Raw genomic sequence first — 6769 nt, 5'->3', positions numbered from 1 at the left:
TCTTTCTCTCAGTAGCTTTTCCAGTCCAGAGGAAGTTTCTGATCATCTGTTCACTCTCTTTTCTTACCGCCAATGGCCATCTATAAATGGCCATGTTATGCACTGGGATACTATTCAACACATGCTTCACCAGCAGAATTGTTCCTTGAAAGGATAAACTTTTGCCAATCCAACTAGAGATTCTAGTTTTTATCTTATCCAACAATGGAGTAAGCATAACTTTCTTGACTCTTCCTTGGAATAGAGGTACGCCCAGATACTTTTCCGGCAGTTCACCTTCTTTGATTTCCAGTAGTTCTTTTATCTCTGTCTTTCTTTGTCGGTGCATCTTGTATGTGCACTTTTCCTTACTGATTCTCTGCCTCGATGTCTCTTGGTATCTGTCTAGGATGTCCAACAGATTGTTAAGAGTCCTCCTTTCAGCCTTACAGAACAAGAAGATGTCATCCACATACATTAAATGTGTTGGGCTACTGTGTCTTGCATTATGTACCATCCTCTTCATTTTATTTTCCCTTTCCAGCTTATGGATGCTCCTGCTTAGGCAATCCTCCGCAAAGGCAAACAACAAGGGTGATAGAGGATCACCTTGCCTAAGACCCCTCTGAGCTTGAAATAGACCGACTGGGCCTCCATTGAACATAGTTGAGAGAGAGTTATGAGTGATTTACCCCTTGATCCATCCAATCCACTTGTCATTGAACCCAAACTGCTGCAGAACTCTCCACAAGAATTCCCAGTGGAGTATGTCAAAAGCCTGAGAGATGTCAAGCTTTATGCCGATGCTTCCTCCATGTCGTTTGGTCTTAAGCTCATTTATCATTTCAGAGGCCAGTCCTATATTTTGGTGAGAGTTTCTGTGCCGGATGAACCCACTTTGCTTCTCTGAGATGACCCTCATGGATATGCTACTCAACCTTTCTGCAAGGACTTTAGTAATAATCTTATAGCAGAAGTTAGACATACAAATGGGCCTAAATCTATTCACTTTATTTGCATTCTTGTCTTTGGGGATAAGGACCAAGAAGTTAGAATTAAAGCAATTTGGCATTCGACTTATCTGAAAGAAATGTAAGACTGCATTTGTTACCTCCCTTTTGATGATATCCCAGCAAAAGTGGTAAAAGACTCCATTGAATCCATCGGGCCCAGGAGAACTGGTGGGATCTAGATTGAAAACCGCATTTCTTATTTCCTCCTTGGTTGGCATACCTGTGATTTGTTCATTCTCTTCCTTCGTGATCATCTCGGGTACATTTTGGATTAACTCCTCGTCCATGTAAAGCTTATCCCTCTTGAATTTTCCTGTGTAATGCTTCACAAGGTATTTTGATATTTCCTTCTGGTCTGTCATCAAGTTTCCATTCTCATCTTGCAGTTCTCTAATCAAAGCTTTGCTTCTCCTTATTCTGGCCATAGTGAAAAAGAAGCTAGTACATCTGTCCCATGTTTGTACCATTTGTTCCCTGACTTTTCTTTCCACATTGTAGCCTCTTGATCGAGCAAGTTGTCTAGCTTAGTCTCCTGCTGTTCGACTTGTTGTGCCAAACCCTCATTTTCACAATCAGTGTCCAGCTATCTCTGGATATTTTCTAGCAATTGCGTTTCCACCTTGATGTTGGTCTGAAGGTGACCAAAGGTTTATTTGTTCCATGTCTTAAGAACTTTCTTCAGTCGCCTGAGCTTTTGTATGAGAATAAAGAAAGGATTCCTCTCAATAGGTGATAGGGTTATATACTAAAAACATTACTTTTGTATTAACTCTAATTCTTTATATTTTGAATGAGAATCATATGGGCAAATGTTATGCATATATGTTATTAGTTATATGCAAGCATCTAATACTTTATGTTGTAGATGATATGGTGTGTGGTGACGCACAGAAGATCATATCATCAGTACCTTAAAAAGTATAAGTAATTAAATGTTCACAACCTAGATAGATTTGGACAAAGCATTGGTACGGTTGTAGTATAATCTGTTATTAGTCTATCTTGACTACAAGATTTCACTAGTACACTTTGTGTGTATTGAATAGGACCAAGTGAGGTTGTTTCTCTTTATACTGACTATATAAGAGAACAAACACCTCTGTTATTATGGATGCTTGTCCTCTTAATCCAGATATAATAACTGACACTTACGTGCATTGTACATTGCTTTAAATCATCAATGAGTGAGATTCATTTGTGAATCAATAAACTCGATGGATTGGGTAATGACATTGTATGTAAGGTGTGCTGTTGATTATAGAAGGAATTCGTGAACCGCAGGAAGTCGGGCTGATGATGTCCCCTTGAGGAGCTCATAAGGATTGTCATGTAAACCCTACAGGTGGATTTAATCCGACATGACAATGAGGTTGAGTTGTACTACTCAAGGACATAAGAAATTGATTAATGTAGTTGTCAGTAACTTGACTTAATCAACGGGCATTCGATATTTTAAACACGGGGAGATCAACAAGCATATAATATGGAGCCCATAAACATAACACATAATTTGGGATTAGGGCGGTAATGCAACAATGGCATTTAGTGGAATAAGCCATTTGTTGACGGACTTGGGCCGTGTGTTCTGGGTGAACATGGGAAGCCTAAGCCCGTCAGGAGACTTAACCCTGATTTCTCCTCATGATCCCTATTGTAGCCTATAAATTGAAACCCTTCTCTTCTGGCCAAAATACTTAAGGTTTTCCTCAAGAAAAGTGAGATCCGAATTCGGTTCCAACTTTGTGAGTGAGAGAGGCCAAGAGAGAAAGAAGAGGCTGGAAGATCGTTGCCCACACAACGTCCATTCTAAGGATAAGAATACAACATAAGATCAAGAGGTTGCTAATTTCGTAGATCTTGGATTCTCAGAGATATCACAACTGATCTAAAGGTATGAATTCCTAACCAAAATCGTGAGAACCTCTATTCTGCTGTGCATGGTTTTCATGGTTTATAAATCATAACTGCGACCATAACGATTCCTACAATAGGAACCTGCCAGTTCTCCTTAACCATCGCCTTGAAGTTTTCATGAGAGCACCACATTTTCATGAATCTGAACGGGGCGTTCCTTGGCTTCGGTATATTATGATTCCACCCAATAAGAGGAGAGTGGTTAGAGGTAAGCCGATTTAGGGCTTTATAGGCCCACCCTATATGTACGAGAGAGCCATTCTTGGTTAATTAGCATCCTATCCAGTTTACCAATGATTTTATTTCTACCCACTTGCTTTTTCCACCAAGTGTATGTGACTCCAGAGTGCACAACCTCTACTAACTGGTTGTTATCCAAAGCTTTTCTAAAGTCATCCATTGCCGCTTGAGCGGGACAACCACCCCCCTTTTTCTTCGATGGTGATAAATATGCATTAAAATCCCCTATCACAACCTAATAAGTATTATGAGGGTTCAGAGTTTCCAGTTCATCCCATAACCTTTTCTTTTGAGGGTAAAGGTTGTTGGCATGCACAAAAGTGACCAAATTCCCTTGGAAGTAGATAGCTATCTGTTGCATAGAAGTGCTTATTACTGTGGGTTAAGCAAAGTTTTCCTTCCAAAGGATCCAGATGTTGGCCTTTCGGTCTGCAGTTTCGTTAGATATAATAGAAACTGAGCATCCCTGAGAGTTCAAAAATCCATAAGCTAAGTTTCTTGTCCAGATTTTCGGCTCAGCAAGAGCTATGCAATCCGGACTATACTCCTGCACAAGCTTGAAAATCCTGTCTCTTCTTTTCTGATTCGCAAGACCGTGAACATTCCAAAAAATGCACCTCATTATTAAGTGCTTATTAAGGTTATTCTGAAAATGAGTTATGTCTCCTTCCCAGACCTACGCCTAGTATGTGGAGGAGATAATTCTTGTTGCTTCCATTTTAAGTTGTGTGGCGTCTTGCCCTTGGTCTTTTGTTTTGCCTGTCACAGCCCGAATTTCTAAACAATTACAAAGTGAATATTTGAAATATAAATATCTCAAACATCACTATGTTCAATTGTCCAAAAACCCAAGCTATGACGGGGTGGATATAACTCATGCCAAAACTGAAAACCCACATCATAAAAGCATCAACTTAACAACAAAATATCTCCAAAATTTCTCAACCATCACTTTATTAAAAGACTATCTTCCGCCCAAAAAAAATCCTCAAAACAAACTCTAAGAATAAAAGTCTTCAACATTGTATTCTCATGTCATATGAATATGAAACTACATTATTACATACTTAGAAAAAGAATTGGACCGAATGAAAGAACTAACAGACTACTCCAGGAAAGAATCCAAATCAAATGTCATGGTTCCACTGCCTTCCACTTATGTTCAGAAGAACACACCCATGTTGCCAAAACAAAGCAAACATGGGTCAGCAAAATGGAATTTGCTGGTATGAGTAGATTAATAACATAAAAACATTTCCAGGCTTTAATTATCCAGATCACACTTTATATGTACCTATAACTTAATCTTTCTTAGCTTGGAAGACAGGTAGTTCCATCATTTCAACCGGCATAGTTTCTTTCCAAGCAAGACTTCCATTCTATTAACTCATTATAATAACTCATCTTAATAACTTAGTAATTGAATTAAATCTTATCGATATCCACTTCTGTATAAGGGTAGGACAACGTCCCTGCACAAAATATTATTAAGTCTTACCCTACTGCAAACGGAAGTTAGAAATTCTAAATAAACATATGTAAATATCCTATCAGTATTCAAATGTAAGTCCAAGCACACCCGTACAATCAAATCAATTTCTCTTATTAATTAATCGATTACTTTTCTTATACACCCACCCTTTAGTATCTATGTACCTTAGGTCATTCCCGCCACATTCAATGAATACCCAGGTCATTCATGGCACAGTCAATGAATACCCAGTTATAATGCTAACGGACCATTTATGACACATTCAATAAATGCCCACCTATCACATGACATCTTCAGTCATAAAATCTCATTTCCAAAACTTGAGGCGTGGAGAGATTCTAAAAGGGTGTGGTAAATTTGTTTACGTATTATTGAACTTTATTGCATATATTATTTCAAAGAATGGAGGCATATCTTGTTTCTTGTATTATTGTTTACATGTTATTAATATATCGATGTCTAATTGTCATAGCATCGTATATCATAAAAAACTGAAATATCACATATACAATAACTAATAACTAATATATAATATATAATATAGTGTAGGGTAGTGGCTGCACTTTTGCTCAAAGGTGTCTATGGATCCAAATCCAAGATTGGAATCAAGCCTTTGTAGTTCTTATCAGCCACAGTGTCAAAGTCAAAATCCATCAGTGACAATATATATATATATATATATATATATATATATATATATATATATATATATATAATACCACGTCAAATCTTTATTAGATAATTATAAACATGTTTATACAAGTTTCAACAACATCCTATTATTAGATTTGTCCACAAAGTTCAATCTGTGGAAAGCTAGAAAAAGTCAACATTCCACAGTCAACGGTCAATGGTCAGCGGTCAATGTCAAAGTCAACACGTCATTTCCATATATGTTCAACATGTTCATGGTCATAGCCATGGTTCATGGCTAAGGTCAAGGTGCATGGCTCATGGGCTCATGGCTAAGGTCATGGTTCGGACCCAACTAGCCAAGCCCAGGACTCAAACTAGCCGGATCCACATAACTAAACAGAAAAGCCAAACCAGAAACCAGCTCAATAACAGATTTAGCCCAACTAGAAATATCTAAAAGGAACAGATCCACTTAAAACAATAATGACCCAGCCCCTAACAAAAATAGAAACCGGCTCAAATGAGACAAATCAAATAAATAGAAAAAAAAAACCGGCCTAAACAACTGAAATTAGATTAGACTCATAACCTATGACCGTACCGAACCTTTAAACATAAACTCAAGCCCATGCCCAACACATATCAGGCCCAACTCAACCCAACCCAAGTAAGGAAAACTAGAAACGAGAGTGCTGGATAATCCTCACGGTCATCTCCTCCCTCAGACCTCTCTTCCACTGCCGAGACAGTATGCCCATCTCAGACCACCGAAACAGTTCGGTTTTTCTCTCCATCAAAAACCTAATTTTATGACATAACCAAAACACAAATCCATCACTTTCCAAAAAACTCGATCTCGACTCCATTAATAACAATTCCAAGCCTCCGCAGTACGCATCCAAACAAATCTCAATATACCCCACTCACCACTTCAACAGCCACCCTATCCCATTCAAACATCCACACAAATTAACCCGATAGACACCAATCACAGTTCAACCAGAACCCAATTCAACCACCGACAGTCCTATCCAAACAATAAATTTAACACACCCACACTCAAACAGAGAATCAACAATTCTAATGATGCCCTTTGTATCTTGACAGTATATACGAATAACTAAATGGTTAGGTTAATTAATTATATTCGAAATCTTTTATCACTAAAGTTTTGCTTAGCGTTATAACAATATGCAGCATGGTTCGAGAATAAACAAAACAAGACAGAATATAAAACTTGTATTCTCGACAGAAGTCTAGTATAGTGTAATATAGGTTGTAAGCCACCGGAAAATCCAATAGTTCAGTAAATGGTAAAAAAAATCTACTCACCAGCAGTACGCTCCGACTATCATCTAGCTATCAGTAGATTTCCAGAAAAACTTTCTTTTCCTTTCTCAATAAAACTCTCCCTTTTTTTTTTTTCTGTCTAAAACTCTCTGTGTTTTCAAAAACTTCGTGTGAACTCCTTTTTGTTTTCAAACCCCCCTAAAAA

Source organism: Coptis chinensis, chromosome 9 (genome assembly GCF_015680905.1).
Source record: "Coptis chinensis isolate HL-2020 chromosome 9, ASM1568090v1, whole genome shotgun sequence".
Classification (NCBI taxonomy): domain Eukaryota; kingdom Viridiplantae; phylum Streptophyta; class Magnoliopsida; order Ranunculales; family Ranunculaceae; genus Coptis; species Coptis chinensis.
Note: the sequence above shows the minus strand (reverse complement) of the source record.